General features: G+C 50.1%; 1 protein-coding gene across 1 annotated transcript in view; it reads left to right on the top strand.

Moving 5' to 3' along the window:
- The first annotated feature begins 8,440 nt into the window (after nt 1-8,440).
- CTIF (cap binding complex dependent translation initiation factor) overlaps nt 8,441-19,339 on the top strand; it is a 335,511-nt gene continuing 324,612 nt past the window's right edge. The window contains exon 1 of the mRNA XM_025365501.1: nt 8,441-8,718. The gene's annotated coding sequence lies outside the window, so the exon portion shown is untranslated. The remainder of the gene's footprint in view (nt 8,719-19,339) is intronic.

The following is a 19,339-nucleotide window of genomic DNA, read 5'->3' as shown; positions in this document are numbered from 1 at the left end:
AGCCTGGCATTTCCCCTACACTGCTCCCTTCCTCTAGGATGGTCTCCCAGGCCACGTCAGCTAATAAGAATCCTCCCTTGTTTTTCTGAAAACCTCCTCTGCCACCTCTCCCAAGCAGGGTTCCCTGACCAAGTGGCAGCTCAGTGCTTTCTAGACCAGATCCCATTCAATCACTTAGCTCTGCACAAAGTAAATTCAAGGGTTTCACATACCCTTTGCCTCTGTTCAAGTCCCAAACTTGATGAAAATCAGCTGACTCCTGTGAAGGTGATAATGGGGGGTAATGCTGTGAACCACACTGATACCGAAGACACATTCCAGAAAGCTGCTGATGAGGCAAAATTTGGTCAATCAGGTCTGACGTTGCATGCACCAGATGTGCTGCTATTTAAACAAATGATGGTTACTCCTTTTGTAAAAGGGATAACCATCTTACAAAGTGTCTTTTGTGTAAATTCCTATTTTTATATACTAGTAGGTATGTTTTAGAATTTAAAAAGCTGTCTCGAGTGCTTTCTGGAAAGAGTGGCATGTAAACAAATCTGATCACGTTGTCAAAACAGAAAAAGAGGTGGGTGAGGGTATGTGGATCTGCATGTGAGAGAGGGACAGAATGTCAGCTCATGAAGAACCACGAGAACAGCTCCTGATTCCTCAAGATCCCCTGAACCCTCAGAGGCCCTGCTGAAGATGAGGATGAGGATTACTGGGATTGGGGCTCAGGCCAGGGGTGGATCTCACAGTCTGGGTCAGGCTGGGAGTGGCTCCCACAGTCTGGGCCACACTCCACTGTCTACCTGAATTATATATAACTGAAAAACAAAATCTAATCTCACCCTCTTGAGTCATAGAATAAAGTCCAAATTGGTCAAAACTTTTTTCCCTGGTCCCACACCGCCTATCCCTGGGGTAACAGCAAAAATAACAACAATAATAACCAAAAAATAAAACCTGGCCTTACTATAAGCCCTTACTACGTGTGAAGTACCTTGTATACATCATCTCCTTTAATCCTTATAATGACTTACTGAGATATATTCTATTATTTCTCTCTTTTGTAGAGGAAATGGAAGCTTAGAGTTGCCCAAGGTCAAGTGGTGATAAAAGGTGAAGGCAGGATGCAAATCCTGGTGTCTGCCTCCTGAGTCCGGTCTTAAGCCAATGACACATAACTAACTTTCTGGACTTCGTGGCTCGTCCTCCTCATTGCTCAGGCCCTCCTCGATGTGAATTCCCACTTCTAAGCTCCTGCCTGCCTATCACTGGGAAAGCCCCCTTTGCAGCCCTGGTCCCATCCCAGCACACTCAGGCCTGGCCTGGGTCCACTTCTCCCTCCAATCTCTCTCTGCTGCTCTAGCTTTCAAGGGTTGCCTTTTCTCTGAGCAATCACTCTGTCTATATTATACATATGGCACACCTTGGATTTTAATCTTTTACTGCCATTTCTGTTTAAAATGTGTCTGTCGTCTGAACTAAACTGTGAGGTTCCATAAGCCTAAATTAATGTCCACTTGTGTGTGTGCTGGTCATTCCTATTTAACTTTGAACAAATGCATTATATATAATAAATACTAGGGTATAAAGGGTCACTTAAATAATTTTTAAATGTCATCTATAAAGATTTTTGATAACACAGAAAATATGTGTTTTATTTTATTACATTAGAAAAGCAACATGCAAACATGCATAAGCAATGCCATCTCAGCTATTATAATTCCACATGATAAATCACTTGTTGCAAATGTAAAACATAAAATATACAAATAAACAGGGCAAGAAAGCCATGGAACCTCATTCAGATTTAGTGATTGCATCTTCATTATTTCCTGCAATCATTTTCTTTTCTTTTTTTTTTTTTTTTGAGATGGAGTCTCGCTCTGTCGCCCAGGCTGGAGTGCAGTGGCGCGATCTCGGCTCACTGCAAGCTCCGCCTCCTGGGCCCACGCCATTCTCCCGCCTCAGCCTCCCGAGTAGCTGGGACCACAGGTGCCCGCCACTGCACCTGGCTAATTTTTTGTATTTTTAGTAGACATGGGGTTTCACCATGTTAGCCAGGATGGTCTCCATCTCCTGACCTTGTGATCCGCCTGCCTCAGCCTCCCAAAGTGCTGGGATTACAGGCATGAGCCACCGCGCCCGGCCTCCTGCAATCATTTTCTTATTAACAAATTAGAGAATGTGACAAACACTTAAAATCCAGAATATAGTATGTGGACACCCTACTACATATGTCCCAAAATGAGCCACCAGGGTGCCTGAAGAAAATATTGTGATATTTATTAAAAATTTTTTTTACTTTAAAAATAGGCGAAAACAGTAAACTTCCCTAAGAGCAAAGGACCTTTAGAATCATTAACATAAATGAACACACACACATCTCTGAAGTCTTAGTTTAAAAGAAAAAAACACTTTATTATAAATGTACCACTGAGGAAGAATGATGTTTCCAATATTTCCTGCAGCTGGAGTACAGGTGCTTGCCAGGGACTCAGAGAAGGTGGATCCTAATGTCTTGAGATGAGGGGCGTGGTTAAGCTCACTTGCTCTGAGGCCCACAGCTCTGGGTGGACCACCACCTACCCACTGGTTGTGTGCTCCTTGGTAAGCTACTTCACCCCTTCCAGTCTCAGTTTGTTCCACTGTAAAAGTTGCTTTGCCAACTAAGTGAGACAAAGCACAAAAAAAAGTTTCACTTGTTGCTCTGTGAATAGTAATAGCTCAATTAATATAGTAGCTATTGTTCTTTGAAAGGGGACTTAGAGATCGTGGAAGGCTCAAGGGCAATTATTTTGCAGATATTTCAGAATAAGACTTGAGCAGACAGGATATATAAACTGACTGAAGAGGGAGACACCTGGGATAGAAAACGGAAAAGGGCATCTTCAGGAGGGGGACAGTCCCAGCTAGAGGGATCATAATGGCCTAACTCCTCTCTCTGCACTTCCTGTCTTTCAGGCCATTCTAGATGTGGGTCTTCAAACTACAAAGATCAGAAGTCACTCAACCTAGCGCAAATTAAAGGGGATTACTATAAGAATACAGAGGGTATTAGGCTGTTCTTGCATTGCTATAAAGAAATATCTGAGGCTGAGTAATTTATAAGGAAAGAGGTTTAATTGGCTTATGATTCTGCAGGATGTACAGGAAGCATAACACTGACACCTGCTTCTGGGGAGGCCTCAGGAAGCTTTTACTCATGGTGCAAGGTGAAATGAGAGCTTTCAAGTAACATGGTGAAAGGAGAAGCGAGAGAGAGACAGAGAGAGAGAGAGAGAGAGAGAGAGAGAGGTGGGGAAGTGCCACATACTTTTAAATGACCAGATCTCACATGAACTCACTCACTATTGTGAGGATAGCACCAACGGAATGGTGCTAAACTATTTGTGAGAAATCCACCTCTATGATCCAACCACGTCCCACCAGGCCCCACCTCCAACACTGAGATTATAATTCCACATAAGATTCAGAGGGAATACGGATCTAAATGATATCACAGAGTTATCAGGAGTCCAAGAGAGACATAGTAGAGCACCCAGTGAGGGAGAACTGAAAAGGTAAGGAACTGAGGCTACTCTAAACATCGTCTTTCCCTCTCCCTCTTCTTCCCCACCTCCACTCACTCCCTCTGCTTACCTATCTTCCACCCAACCTACCTAAAACACAAGCCTTCACCTAAGCAGCCATCACCAATGAGCAGAGAGAGGTTTCTCAGCCTCTTACTTCAGATTCTTACGAGAGGAATTCTGATTGGCTCAGTTCCTCTGATGGAGCCACATCCACTCAAGTCCAGCCTAGCCCAAGTTCCCTTAGATCAGGTGTATACCTGTGGTCTGATTAGCATTGCCTGCCCCTCCCATCTTTTAAGAGTGTAGACTGGCAAACAAGGAAACTTGTCTCTTGCAGAGATGTGGGGTGTATCTTTGCCCAGGCCTTCACCATGAACAAGGCTGTGGTGCTCATGCCACTGACTTATGAGGTCTGACCTTGAACTCTGGGAGACTTGAGGAATGTCTGATGACTCACGGGCTGACATTGAATCAGTCCATGTCCTTAAATCTTGCAAAAGGAAATCTGCTTGTTTTATATTCCCTCATGGACTTCTGGGCTTTGTTTAACAAATATTACAAACCTTTTCTGCTCTGCTGGAATTAAACAGCTTAAAATTCATCCTTTTGGCTACTTAATTTTCTTGCTTCTTTTGCCAGTGAGATTGTAACATTCTTGAAGGGAGAATTTCAGGTGTGGAGAAGATCTTAGAGATCATCAAACCCAACCTTCTCATTTTACAGGTGTGGAAACTGAGGGCCAGAGACAGGAAATGTCACACAGCAGGAGAGGGGCAGGTGGGACCCAGGACCCCGTTTCACACGCTGTGTTCCCCAGGGTGCCTTGTCATGCCTTAGGCACAGCATGCTCCCAATAAATATTCAATTGCTTTATTTCATATTTCGCTTTTGCTTTTCTCAAGCTCATCTTCTCTATTCACATCCCTTCTCCACCACTGACTTCAACCTCAGGGGATCACTTTGCATGTGCCTTTCAGGTGTTGGTCTTTGGGGTTGTGTAGTGGAAGGTGAGATGAGGCATGGGTGAAATTTCACCTGGTTCTATCAAGCTGTTATCTCTCCAGGCCAACACCACGGTTACAGAGCGTAGACACTAGACTAGCAACTTCCTTCCTTCTGGGGGGGGTCAGTGGCCTCCAAACTGCATGATGAAGCCATTGTCTAGCTCCCACAGTAAGTCACTAGTTCTGCAATGCCTCCCAGGTCAACACTGCATAACAGGAATTTTGGCCACTGCTGACCTTCTCCTAGTGGGAAGTAATAAGCGGATGTAGCCCCGCCTTCCTCCCAGAAGCCTTCTCTGACCCTTCCCAGTTCCTGACTGGGAACTCTTAGTTCATTTGACATCACTTTCACACGGTGGGGGCACTTCATTCATTTTCCTATTATCTGCTGGGCATCAGCCTGGTCTCAGCTCCTGAAGGTAGGTAGCTTCTCTCACCCACCACCTTGGTAGGCTCCCACTAGGCCTTCAGTCAATGTGTGTACTGACTAGTAACTTTTCCCTGGAATGGCTACAGCTATGGGGGTGGGTGGAGAGAAATCATGGGAAGAAAGGAGAACTAGTACTTTTTGCTGCTATCTTAGGCAAGTGTGAATGAGGAGAAGCAACTCCTTCAAACAAAGCAAAACATTCTGACTTTTCATTTCTAGGCAGACAGGGGCAAGTCCTGGCCCCGCAAAATCGGTCACAATTAAACCAATGCCAGCATCATTTGCTTCAGGAATCTCCAGTTCCTTCACTCTGCACCTAGCAGCTCTTCCGACAGAAGCCTGCAGGTTGGGCATGAAATCAATCCCAGAGCAGAGGAGGAACAACAGACAATGGGCCACATAAGCCCCAGGCCTCCCACCTGGGGGAACTCTGGTCTGAGGCAACTACAAGGCCTTCCTCTCAAACAAAGATCCCCATTGCAGCCTGAAATGCCCATCATCAGAGGCCACTGAAGAGAGCTCTCAATAAGAAGACAAAAGTGTCAGAGTTGGAGGAGAGAATCAGAAGAATGTCTTATATGTTAATGACAGTTTCTTAGACTGGAGGTAGAGCAGAGAGCCAGGCACTGAGGATGTGAAAAACAGGAGAGAAGTTTGGGTGGGCAGGCAGCAGCAATGCAAAATCCCAGGCACTGCCCAGAGGAGGCAACGTTAGGTGGGGCAGCAGGGTAGGGAGGGGAGGAGCATGAAGAACTTCGGCTGATGCGGGTTAAGAGAGCTAGGCCAGGAGCAGGTGAAGATTAGAATTGGGTCCAGGTTCCTTGAAGACAAACCTAACTGATTTCACATATTAAGATGCGTCACCCTCAGGAATCCTTCCTGCACTACTAGCTCTGCTGGTGTGAGTCTGCAGAAAGAAAAATTCGGGGATCATTTTCGAGGGCCAGAAAGACTCAGGACAAGAAAGGGCATCAACCATCTTTGACCACTTTCCATGTGACACAGCCAGTATAAACCCATGATCACCACTGGTTCTCACAAGGCCAAGAAAAGTTGTTGAGTAAGTGGCCCAAGGTCATCCCTTATGAATGTTAAGTAAGCTGCCCAAGGTCACAGAGCCAGGATATATCATGCCTGGGATTCAAACCCAGGGGTCACACTGATGCCAGAGCCTGTGGTTCCCACTGCCCCTCTTACCCTAGGTGCATACCCTAAACGGAGGTGTGTACTCTCGGTGGAAGCTTCACATTCCACATATTCCTCAGCCTCTAGCCTCTCCTCACCTCTGAGGGTGTGATTTAAGCCAAAGCAAAGCCAAGACCCAGACAATTTTATTCTTATTTCCTTTGCAGGTGGCGTGCCTGTCACACAATATGTAAAAACCAACAAGGACAACAAGGTAAGTAAATGGGAATTTGCTGAATGTGTAGATTCCAGTACTATTATTTAATATTTTATAAACCCAGGAAATTGTCCAGATGTTAAAGCATACAAATAACTCACTGCTGAGCCAATGAGCATAAACACTGAGGGACAAACCAATGGGAAGAGTCAGCTGTGCTTAAACCTGTTCCTTTGCAGTGGGCGACAGGGGCCTGCCACCCAGACAGCTGGCCTCCAGCACCCACTCTGTACCGAATCATGGCTGGGTGTGAGTTGCTTAACTCTCTGAGCCTGTTGCCTCCCTCCAGAAGGGAGGAAATGACAACCACCATGGCCTTTGGTACAAGAATCAAATGAGTTGTTCTATAGGATGTGAATGTCTATGCTGTTTTGTGTCTCCAGCCCAGGAGATAAGTTCTCCACACAAAACAAAATCCCACCCGTCCTTCAAGGCCCATGCCACGCTCCAAGGCTAATTTTTTAAATTTTCTGTAGAGAAGGAGTCGTGCTGTGTTGCCCAGGCTGGTCTTGAGCTCCTCAGGCTCCAAAAGTGCTGGAACTGTAGGCCTGGGACCTTTCAAATTAGGTCTCTTCTCTCATCTGAAGACTTTGTACCCTTTAACCTTAATCAGATGCTTATCCTTTTCTTTCTCTTTGTTAAAAATTCTAGAAATTCTTGCTGGGCACGGGGGCTCAAACTTGTAATCCCAGCACTTTGGGAAGCTGAGGTGGGTGGATCATGAGGTCAGGAGATGGAGACCATCCTGGCTAACACAGTGAAACCCCGTCTCTACTAAAAATACAAAAAAAAAAAAAAAAAAAAAAAAATTGGCCAGGCGTGGTGGCGGGCGCCTGTAGTCCCAGCTACTGGGGAGGCTGAGGCAGGAGAATGGCATGAACCAGGGAGGCGGAGCTTGCAGTGAGCTGAGATGGCGCCACTGCACTCCAGCCTGAGAGACAGAGAGACTCCGTCAAAAAAAAAAAAAAAAAAAAAAATCTTAGAAATTCTTTGCTCAAATATCACTTCCTCCAGGAAGTCTTCCTGATCCTCTACCACGCCCCACCCACCCTCCATCCATTTGGCTGCTCCAGGTTGTGTGGTGGGGGGAATTTCACAGTACTTTGTGTTAAGCGCTGATTTATCCCTTATATAGTACTTTCATTGACTGTAGTCCCTATACTGGACTGAGCTCCTTGAGCGCACAGACTGTGGGTCTTACCTGTCTTGGCATTCCTAGACGTTTCTGGTCTGTGGAAAGTGCTCACTAAATGTGAATATAAACTAATGAATAAATGGGTTTCTACAGCAGTTTATACTGCATTACACGGCTCCTCTAATGAATTTCTAGCCCCCTTCCTTGTTGGGGTATACACTATTTTATTCAGTATTTCTCCTGAAGGCCTCTCTGTACCAAGCTCAGTTTTAACAAAAACATTGGTGATCTGGTTATTACTGAATTATCCACTACGTTGAATTCTCCCAACTACCCCGTCCCAGCCCTTAGCTTGGCCGAAGGAAAATTAATTGGTTGCAAAGTGCATATCTAATTACAACAGCCAGCCCCTGACACAGAGATGCTCAAATGTTAATTATAACATATGCATCTCAATAACCGACGGTGGCATTTAGTGCGGCATTAATCACGCCACATGAGCCCCCCAGTGCATGCACAAAGCTCCTTTTTATCTGCCATTAGCACAGACTTTGCACTTTCAGCACGGAAGTTCTCATCCTTAAAGCCTTTCTGACTCTAAAACCAACGTTTCCCTGAAGCGTGGACTTCGCCTAAGCCCCCGGGTCTCCCACCGCAGAAGCCCCCATCCAGGGCTGCGCCAGTGCCGTGGGGTCGCTGGGCGGCGGGTTTTGGCGTCGGTAGACTGGGCTGTCTTGGCAGCTAAGCCGACATCCCGAGCATCCCGGGGCCACCCCGCTCTCCAGGGCCCGCCATCCTGGAAAAGAAAGGCGAACTACATTACCCAGCAGGCCTCGCGCCGCCCTCTTTCCTTTCAAGTCTTTGCACGTGGCCGGAGGGGAGGGCGGGGCCTAGACGTCACTCTCCTACATTCTCTTTCCCTGTGTCAGATCAGGGATCATTTTTTTTCCTTCCTCTACTCCCTCCCCCCTACCCGCCCCTCCCTCCCTGTTTCCCTTCCCTCCCTCCCTCCCCTCTCTGCTGGGTCTGTGCGCTGGGGCGCCCGATCCCCTCCGCAGCTGGGACGCTCCGAACTCGAGGCAGGAGTCGGCTCTCTGGAGCCTCGTCCCTCCCTTCCCCTTCCCTGCCCCCTTCCCCCACCCCCGACTCGGGCTTGGCGCGGCGGCCAGAGGAACCCCGAGGTGAGCATCTCCTCTCCCGTCCTCCTCTTATAGTCACCTCAGCTTGCTGATCGATTCGGGTACCCGGGAGGAGGGCTGCGTGACGTGCGCGTGCTTATAGATAAATCCAGGAAAACCGCCCCAAACAATCAGCCCCTTTCCCCCTCCCTGCGCCTGGGCCAGCGGGGTGTCCGCACCCATCTACCATCCCCTCCTCCCCCTCGGTGGGAAACTGCACTCCACAGTGTCGCCCCCTCCCTGGGTTTGTCCCATTCCCTGCCCGGTTCTCCGCCCCGCGGGGTGCCGTGGCCCTGGAGCTCCGGCGCCAAGGGGGGCTCTTGGGGGGCGCACGGTTGGAGCCCGGCTCGCTTTGGAGCTGCGCTGTGTAGCCGCTGTCATGTGCCGGGTTCCGACCCGGGGGGAGGAAGGGAGCGAGCGCGATTCCTCTCCCTTTTGTTTTGAAGCCCGCATTTGCTGCATCGAGCAGTTGGTTTAGTACCAGCCAAACTTGCAGCTGTTCAGACCGCGCTCCGCGGAGGTAGGGAGCGCGTCTCGGGGTGGCGTTTGGGGGCCGGGGCTGCAGCACTCGGGGCTGCGGGAGGGACCCCGAGAGTGTGTCTCCACGCCGCCCCTCCCTTCCCCGGTGACTGATTGTGTCTGTGGCAGCGGGCGTGTGTGAGTGTGCGCGCCCGTCCCCGCGGGCTCGGGGATGTCTGTGGATGGCTGTCGTCTAGACAGGGCGCAGCCCCCTCCCTGCGTCCCCGGTGAGCCCGCGGGCCGCGGGGGGAGCGGGGGATGGGAGCAGAGGAAGAAACGAAATCGGTGGACCCGTTGCGGTCTCCCCTTTGGTTATTCCCAACGGTCGTGGTTCTGTTGGCTTTTTTATTATTCCTGTAGCCGCGGTGCAATCGGGCCTGGGGAATAGATACGCCGGGCGGAGAGGGGTTCACTTGACAGGCTCTGAAAAGCCACCTCTGGGTGGCGAGTGACCCAAGCGGCCGTGCGGTGGGCTCCGGCTCGGGTTCATCAGCACGACTAGCAGGTAACTGTCCCGGGCCCCGGTCATGGAGGAGGGCGGGCGTGGGGTTGGGGGCGATGGCTTGGGCTGCGGCGAAGGTCTGGGGCCTCGGAGGGCCGCGTGCCGGTGCCTGGATATGGCCGGAGGGGGCGTCCGGGACACCGCGCGCCTGAGCCGAGTGTGTTTCTCTATTGATGGTTAAAGACAATCGGGAAGGGGCGGTCTGAGTCCCTTATCTGGGCGGTGTTGGTTGTTTGGTTCCGCAGAGTTTTCTGGGTTGGGGCTGGGGGGTGTGTGAGCAGGGCAGGCTGTGCGGCGTGTAGAGGGGAGGGCTGGCTCGCGGCGCCGCGTGCGTCCCCACCCCGAGGAGTGAGGCGTCGCCTCCCCCGCCCGGCTGTTTGTGTGTACACACGGCTCCGGTGTGTGTGGGGGGCGGGGACCGCAGACCGCGGCGTAGTGGGGACACGCGTGGGCCCCGATCCCCCGCGCGACCGGTCCCGCCAGCCCCCTCCTCGTCCGAGTCGAGGTCTTGTGTCCCAGCGCGCGCGCGCCCGAGTTACTTGGAGAGGGGACCGTGCGGCTGTGGGCCGGGGAAAACCGTAGGGTCGCGTGTGCTGGTCCTGGGTGCAGGAGTCCCAGGTCCGCTGTGCGGCTGAGTCACACAGCCCCTCCCTCCGCGCCTGCGACGCCCCCTGACCCGGCAGACTGGGGGTACACCCGGCGGCGCGGGGGGTTAGTTTGGCTGCGCCGCCCCCAGTCCACGCTAGGGTGACCCCACACCGAGGCTTTCGGTGGGTGTGCGTGCCCGCGCTCGCCGCCGCTGCCTTCGCAGATCTGGGAGAATCAGCGACTGCCTACCGCAGCCCCGGCCCTACAGTGGGAGCCCAAGGCGGCCCGGCAGCCCCAGCGCGCCCCAACCCGGCCCAGCCCGCCGCCCGCCCGGCGCTGTGTCTCTGCGGCCCAGGGATTATCTCCCAGGCCAGGGGCCTGCGCGACCAAGGAGGAAGCCGCTGGAGCCGCCGGCTCGGCCGCGGCTAAAGCCTCCGTAGGGCGAAAGTGACACAGCGCGAGCGAGCGCCGCCGCCGCTGCTGGGGCCGGTGCCGAGAGGAAGGAGCCGCCCAGAGTGCAGGGAGGGGCTGCCGGCTGTCCGTTTCCAGTTCCTCCTGCCCAGGGCCCGGTCTGGGCTGAAAACCTCAGGAATCCAGGCTCCTAGCAGGCTCGGGCTGCGCAAGGAAATGGCCTGGCTTTCAAGAAAACCCAATTATACGTGAACAGAATGCACCGAACAGACGCTAGAAGGTGGCCAGGACACGCTCAGGTTGTCTGGGGAAACCCCCTCTGAGTGTTTGACACAGGATTCAATTTACACACAGATCACGTCATCTGTGTCAAGCATCTGTCCTGGATAATGGATGCTCAGAGGCAGTAATTTTGTAACACATTCTAGGGTACAGTGTCATCAGTGATTAACAGGTTGCTAGAATAATATGTTTGTATGACCTTACAGGGCAGGTTTTCTTACACCCCCTCTCCCCCGCCCCCGCCCAGATATCATAGCATTTATTAAGAGGGTCCTGTGAGGTAGGAGAGTATTAGCCCCATTTTACAGATGAACACACTGAGGCTCAAAAATGTGGCTTGCATAAGGCCTCTCAGTGGGGGAAGGGCCACATTCCCCCTTTTCTCAACTTATGGCATTTAATTCATAGTGGCCACTTTTTTTGAGTGTGGATTCTTGATACCTCGGGAAATACTGAAACTAAGAAATAGAGTATATTATGCTGACACATATTCTTTCTCAAAACACTCTTGATTTGCTAACCGTTCCTAATGAGAGCAGCCACTAAAGAAGGGAAGTCTGCATTGCTGTTACTACCACACATTTAATAATTTGCTGTTGGTGAATGGATAGCAGCTGCGATACATCCAGTTTCTACCAGAATCATATGTGCATGTAATAAATGCGTATGGTATGCCTGTTCATGTAACATTATCTATGTTCATATGGCTGTGTTCATTGAGTCTTTATTGAATTCGAGGAGCAAAGAACTTATACTTGCCTGCATGGATTTCTCAGAATTCATGCGTGTGAAGGTTGTCAGACAGCCTGGAGGGTTATTAAGTTTAGCCAACTAATCAATTAACCATTCACTCTATATGTACTGGGCACCTACGTGTTTGTGTATATAGAAGTGCATACAAATAAAATTTATCAAATGTTCATTAAGTCCAGCAAATGTTTATGAAGCACCAGCCTCACTTAGGCCAGATACTCTGCTACTCTACAAAGATAGTAGAGCAGAAATAGTTAAGTTGCAATGCAATAACACAGCCTACAGGAGGGAACAGATCATAAATATTTTAGAGCAGTCACCCTGGAACTTAGTCAGTTTCACATATGTTGATTTCAAGGGGCCCATAATGCCAGTTCTTATTCTAGAGCAAATGCAGAAGGAAGCGATGGGAAAAAACACCTTAATGGCCCTTGTTACCCTGAACTTCAGGCTTTTTGGAACCTCCTGGGAGGGCCCAGAGGTCTGCTCTTCTGTGGAAGTAAGGCAGCTGATGGAAATTACCCTGAAGCCAACCAACAGGCTTCTGGGGACATGGAGCTAAGGAGGTGTTCTCTGTGGTCCCGCCTCAGCTCAGATGTGCTGTGACTCAGGGAGAGGTTGTGGCTTTGGTCAAGGTCTCACTCAGGCCCTGCCTTGGGTGTAGGAGTTTCTGCCTTACAGGTCTGTGTAGATGTGTTAATACAAGTCTGCTTTTTATCTAATCCCAAACTCACCGTCTGGTCAGATATTGTCCTCTAATTTCATTTCCGTTTTGGGCTCCATTGCCCTTGTTTTAAGGTTATGTTGTTTGCAGCTCAGGTCATGAAGGAGGAGACAGGAGGTGGGTGGTTAGGATGGAGAGAGAATTCTGAGCCCAGATAGAGAACAGGAGGTACAAACATGCAGGCAAATTGCAGTTTCTGAGAATTCTCCACACGTGGTGGCATTTCTGCATAACTTACCTGATAACACAGCCCCATTTGGTGTCCTTGGCATGGCAGGGGGAGGGGGCATCTACCTCTGGGCCTCACTGACTCACCGGCACCCTGAGCTCAGCTGCTTCCTTTCAGGTTTGGTTTTCCTTTGCCCGCTGCCTCCCACTGTGTGCAGTTTAATTTAGAACCTTGCTGTAATGGTGGCCTTCTCCCTGCGTTGGCACCGTGCTCTCAGCATGCCTCTGACTTCAGAATTAAGGCCGGAGCTGTGGTTCACAACGGGGTGAGAACAGACACATCCTTGGATCTCTGGCACCCAGAGCTGGAGAGGACTTTGAAGATGATCTGATATTCATGTGAAGACCTGAAGCCTAGGGAAGTGGAATGACTTGCCCAAGGTCATGGTGAGTCCTTAGCAGAATGGGTAAAAAATCCTGGAATTTGATATTTCATCCAATATTCTTTCTAGGTACCATAATGCTTTCTGGAAAAAAGTTGGGTTATTACTTCCCAAAGAGTGAGAACTCTTTATCTTCTTCTCTCCTGTCTTCTGGTTCTGGGAAGAGCTCTGAAATTCATTTTTTCATCTTGACTTTTCTTTCCTTCACAACTGGCCCTTCCTGCCTTATCTTCATCTTTGGCATTCATGAACACGTGAAGGTGTGTATTGGGGAAAGATGGAGGGTCTTGGTGTCCTACAGTGCTCTCAAACTTGGTCTGTGGCTTTCTCGCCCTGAGTCAGGGTCCTCATGAACCTTTTGGAAGTGTTTGCAAAGCTGGGATGCATGTGTACTTTTCTAGGAAGAGACGCTACAGATTTCATTTGATTCTCAACTGACTCAAGTAAGGACGAAACTACTGGTGAGGAGGACAGAATGGTTGGATAGTGGTTGGTTGACAGCGGGGCTACTTTAATACCCTGCACTTGATTTGGCTTTACAGTTTGCAAAGTATTTCACACAAATTATCCCATCTGCATTTTATAATAGGCAGTTATCATTATCAGCCTGTGAGGCAGTTGTTGTTATACCCATTTTGCAGAAGAGGAAACTGAGCCTTCGTGGTTAGTGGCATGCCCAAGTCATGAGTAAGCAGTAGAGCAGGGATATGAACCCTGACTTCAGACTTCAGGTCCAGTGCTCAGGGCTGAGGTGCCTTGCTGTCTGACATCATTATGATGAACAGAAAGCCTTGAACTTCCCAGAGCTTCTTAATGCCTACTGTTCACTCATATTCAGCCATAGAGCCAGACCCAAATGCTCACTTACCCAAGGGGTGGGGGAGATAAAGTATGGGAGGCAGTTACCATAGCAATGATCTGTAGAGTGGAGCCAGTTCGGGATGGTTTCATGGATGAGGTGAATTTGGCAGTAGGCCTGGCTCATGGTGGAGGAGGTTTTAGGCTGGGACAATGGCCCAAAAATGGTTAGGGGGAAACTAGGTGCTTGGGGTGGGTAGAGCAGACCTAAGAGGTTTAGTTGATCATCCTGCAGTTTGTGAGAGCTTCACAGTAGTTATCGGGCTGTGTTTCTATGCCTGTCTCTGTCCTTGGCCCTGGGGCTACGACAGTGAACAGGTACAGCCCCCTGCCTTCAAGCAGTCTGCTTTCTAGTGGGAGAGACAGACGCATAAGCCGTTCTGTTCAATGTGATGTGGGGAGTCTAGGTGGAGAGAAGCCCAAGCCCCTTATAGCGGCACAGACAAGGGGCAGCTACCTGCTCTGGCCTCAGATGTCAGGGAGGGTTTCCTAAAGGAGACGGCTCAGGAGCTGAATCTTAATGGATGAAAAGGAACTGGCCAGGAGAGGAGATGGGAGAAGGGCATTCAGGGAGAAGGCATGGTGTGCGCAGGGTGTGGAGGAACAAGGCTGCCTGGGTGTAGGAAGGAACCGCAAGCAGTGAGGTCAAATGCAAGGGCGGAGAGGCAGACAGTGCTCAGAGTGGAGGAGCTTGGTGAGCTTGGCTTCAGACCTTGGCTTTTAGCCTGCAGGTAAGGCATAGAGGCAGGGCTTTGATCAGAGATGTGTGCAGCCTTGCTTGGATTGGAAGGGAACAGGACTGGAAACCGGGTGGCCACGGGGCTGGTGAGGCAGTAACAGGTTCCCCATGGCATCCACGTCACAGGGGGTGAGACCTGGAACAAGGGCCATGCATCTAAGGATGGACCAAAGGTCATACATTAAAATTAGTTAGGGAGTAAAGTCTGCAGTGATTACTTAGACTTGGGGGATAAGGGAGTCGTCTCAGTGGCTCCCTGGTTTGTGGCCTCACTGACTGGGGGGACAGCAGCTCTTAACTCAGGTGTGAACTTCTGGTTGCTGGAGCAGGGTCTGCTAGGGTTGAGGTAGGAGGGAAGATCATGGTGAGTTCAGTGCTCAGGTATTGCTAGCAGGATAGTGGGGTGGTGCTGCCTTACAGACAACGCACTGTGCAAGGTAGAGGCTGCAGAAGTGTGGGCCCAAGCTGAGCCCTGCGAGTGGGGAAGCATTGGCCACTGAGTGTGACCACGGTGAGGGCTGCTGGAGACAATGAGAGCAGACCTCTTCCTCCCATTGTCAGAGAATCCTTTGTCATGCTGGCCGCTGTCGTCAGGGAAGCCAGGCGGGGATGCTGTGTCATGCTGGAGGCCCAGCTGGCAGAATCCCGCGACAGCCAAGAGCGTGTTTCAGCTGGAAGCATTAGAGTGAGTTAGGGGAGAGGCATTTTGCTTTTTAACATCCACAGTGAGCAGAGCCCTGTCCCAGCCCCTTGGAGTGTACAGAGTGGGGAAGCCCTGAAACCTGCTTCTAGGAGCAGGTAGTTTTGTTGGGGAGGGAAGATATGAACATATGAAGCCACTAAAAAGCTGTAACAACCCCAGGGAAGAGTGGAATGCAAATTAAATAGAGTGTTGCAGATCCCTCTGTTCCTGCCATACTTCATTTTTATAGAGCTGGTATGTTTTAGGCGAAGGTCCAGTCTTTGCATGTTTGAATTCTCAGAACCGACAATAGTGCCTGGCACATAGTAAGTGTGTGTTCAGTCCGTGTTTGCGGATCTGCAGGGATGTGCCCAGAGTTAGTTGTCTGGGGTGGGAGGTCAGCCAGGGAAGGTTTCCATAAGCAAGTCCAAAGGGAGCATCCCAAGGCTGATTTAGAATACTTTTAGTACCACAGTGGAGTAAAAATCTTGAAAACCTTCCAGTGACAGAGCACCTAGAAAGGCTGTATAAGCTGTAGCTAGCGTCCTTTCAAAGCAGAGCTAAGCTCATGGAATGTAAGGGAAATCCCCAGGGATCTCAAAGGGAGTGTGGAGGGTGAGCTCCAGCTGGGGCTCATCTAGGCCTGGGGATTGGGAGAGGTGTTGAGGGGTGGCTCCTGGCCTCTAAGCCCAAGGGGTTGAGTCCTGACTATATCTCCTCTGGGACTAGAGATGATACCAGGAATCAAGAGCCCTACCTAAAACAGGACCTGGCAAAAGTTTGCATGCTGGGAGAAAGGGTGGACTAGACACCAGCCCATCTGCACGGGGGATGGAAAGTGGGCATGCTGCCTTTTGTCCTGACCTGGATGTGAGGTGGAGAAAAATCTTCCCTAGAAATGTGAGACCTCAGGCCTGTTAGAGCTTTGAATGTCCACTACACATGTGGTCCAGGAGGCCCTCAAGAGAGAAATTAGCGTGTAAAGCCTTGAGGACCAGTGTCTTCCTGACTGGGAGCTCTACGGCATCAGGGGCCTGGGGAGAGTCTGGGGCTCTTTGCCCTTTGCTGACTTACATCTCCACCTTGGGAGATGCTTTGCGATCAGGGCAGGGTGAGTGAGTGAGGAGAGGGAAGAGAAAGGGCAGAGGTGCTCCTCGGTAGGAACCTTTTAAAAGGGCCTTGCAGATAGCTGCACAACTTGGGGAGGCATGTGCAGGATGGCAGAGAAGGACAGTTCCATCCGAGGCTTCGTCTCTTAGGAAAAAACTTCAGATGAGCCCCATCTAGGAAGCTCAGAACATTCTCCCTGCTGCATACTCAGGTCAGGTTCTTACAGATGAGGCTTCTTTCCAGGGTCCCCTTAAGGGTGTCCTGGGCAGATTGCTGTTGCTACTGGTCCTCCAGACTGGGAACTACATTGTCTTTCCACGCCCTGAGTCTTTAGTTCCCACAGTTTGAAACTCAGGAGACATCTTAGAGGTCATCTGGTCAACCCTCCACCTGGTGTGGGAGTCCTGACTGCAGCAGTGCTTTTTTCCAATGTGCTGCTTGTGGCTGGGAGTTTATTGCCTCGGAGGCAGCGCCTTCCCTTGTGTTATAGCTGGAAAGGCCTTGTACTGAGCTCTGGCCACCCTCCTGGCTGGCAGCTTTCACCCATGGCCCCTGCAGCTGTTGTGAGAAATGTTTCTAGACCTTTCACCATCCTGCTTGCTTCTGCTGGAAGGGCCTCCATTTGTCAAGCTGAGCTTCTGTGAGAATCCAGCCAACTTCTGTCCTAACTTACTTCACACAGAGGCAGCTTTTGAAGATAGATGTGAGGGTAGCTGAGCCGGCTGCATAGGCGCAGTCTGTGATGGGGGAGTTCTGAGAAGCTTTGGCTCAGTGCTTTTCGGATGATCATGAGAGAGGCAGCAGCACCTGCTGCAAGTTCCTTCCTCCAACGCCCAGAATACATTTCAGCTTATAAGAAAGTGACTTGGGAATCCCATGCAGGGAGCTGTGTGGAATTTATTGAGTGCAAGGAGTTTACTGAGTGCCTATTATATGCCAGGCACAGTGCTGGGTGCCTCTGTGTGCCTTGCTAAATGAAAGTAACTTCTCTGAGGGAGACAGACAGAGGCAGAGACATAGTAATGCCTAACTGCAGTTGTGACAATTGAGCCCTGAAGGGATTCAGAAAGAATGTGTGTGGTTCCATCCAGAGTGGGTGGAGCTGACACATTCCCCATACTGTTCCCTTATAGGGCCTTCCCCCGGGGTAGGCAGCATCATGATCTCACCAGTAGCTCAGAACCCACAGGCCTGTCCCACACTCTTGGGTCATTTGCTGAGATACTTACATGTCTGAACCTTGAGATCAAAAAAGTGACCTGCTAGAGAATTCACATCTTGGCATGTCACCAAACAGGCTGGTGTTTCCAAGCAAAGTATTTTTTACAGTATGCGGTTTATCTGTCTCCATTATCTACCTACAGTGCCCTGGGCACTCTCAGGAAGCAAAAAGTCTTTCTGTTCCTCCATCTCCTTGATGCTTGGCATCTGTGTGGGTCACATAGTCGGCAGATTGGGTAATAAAGAGCATGCGTTGCCTTTGCAGCAAGGTTGCATCAGACGGCTGGACGTGCCTGGACGTGCTCTGCCACTTGCATGAAGGACCCTGTGTAGACCAGGCCAATAGTGAGGGTCAGGGATTCCGAGAAAGCACCTAGTTTCTCCTCTTCTCCCTCTAAAAATGGTTTATTCTGCCCACATTCTATTGATTTGCCTTAATCCTTTTACCTGTTAACCTTTGCCTCAGTTTAGTGGGCACACACAAGGTATCTGCAGTGGGTCTGGCTCTAGGAGTGAGATGAGATGAATTGGGGTGAGCCTGGCTGGGTTCCTGCTGCCCATCTACCCGTCTTGCTGGGGAAGACAGAACAGCCTTGCTTTAGTGTAAGCTGGTAAGTATGGGGTCAGGAGAATGAAAAGGGTGACGAAGCCGCCAGAAGTAGGATGACTGTGAATTTTTTTTTTTTTTTTTTTAAATGGATAATCATGCTGGGACACAGATACAAACTGAGGTTGTCCTGGGTAGGTGGGGGCTTATGACACATGGGCCAGGGGGAGCTTATGCATGTGGGTCATACCTGACATTTATCAGACACTGTTATCAGTCATTTATACTGCAGGGTGCACATAGGGGTGACAGGGGAGGTGCTCGTGCACAAGAGAAGTTGGCAGCTGTTTCCTTCCTTTGCTCAGAGGACGTAGGGGAAAGCATTATCTGTGGGGACTGGACTCAGAATTCAGATGGGGCTCAGTTTACAGCCCCAGGGTTCTATCTTATATCTCACCATGATCTCAGTTTGGGGATTGGGGTGAAAGTATGGAGAGATGAAAACCATCTGGCTTGTGGGATGTTATTGGCTACAAGTAAAAGAACAGTGTGCTAACAATGGCTTTAAAAACAAGGTGTTTCAACTCAGCCAGAAGTCTAAAGGTAGAAGCTCTAGGATTGGTTCATTCAGGGAGTCAGCGATCATTTCAAGGACTTCATCTAACGTAGTCTGCCATCTTCAGCACATTGGCCTTTGTTCTCAGGCCAGTCCCTTTATGGTCAAAGCATGGCTGCCACTGCTCCGGCATCACGTTCTCACATAACTGCGTCCAAAGGCAGGCAGGAAGGTTAGATTCTCCTTGTCTGTCTTAATTTGTCAGGAAGGGAAGCCTTTCCCAGAATTCCCCTGCTGGAGATTCTACCAAGTCTCCTTGAAGAGAAACGAGTCAGTACCCATGCCTCCGCCTCAGTGGAGGAGGAGAAAGCAAATCCCTGGTGCTTTTGCCTCATCTAGAGCAAGAGGCAAGCTCTGTTTGCAAGGAAGTGGGGAAGGGAGCAATGGTTGGCTAAGCAAAGAGGAACATTTACTTCACCAAGTTTCAAGATGCTTTTATTTATTGGGAGGGAATTAGTGAA

The sequence above is a fragment of the Theropithecus gelada genome, chromosome 18 (genome assembly GCF_003255815.1).
Source record: "Theropithecus gelada isolate Dixy chromosome 18, Tgel_1.0, whole genome shotgun sequence".
Classification (NCBI taxonomy): Eukaryota; Metazoa; Chordata; class Mammalia; order Primates; family Cercopithecidae; genus Theropithecus; species Theropithecus gelada.
The sequence above is the reverse complement of the archived record's forward strand: the minus strand, read 5'-3'. Positions and strand labels throughout refer to the sequence as shown.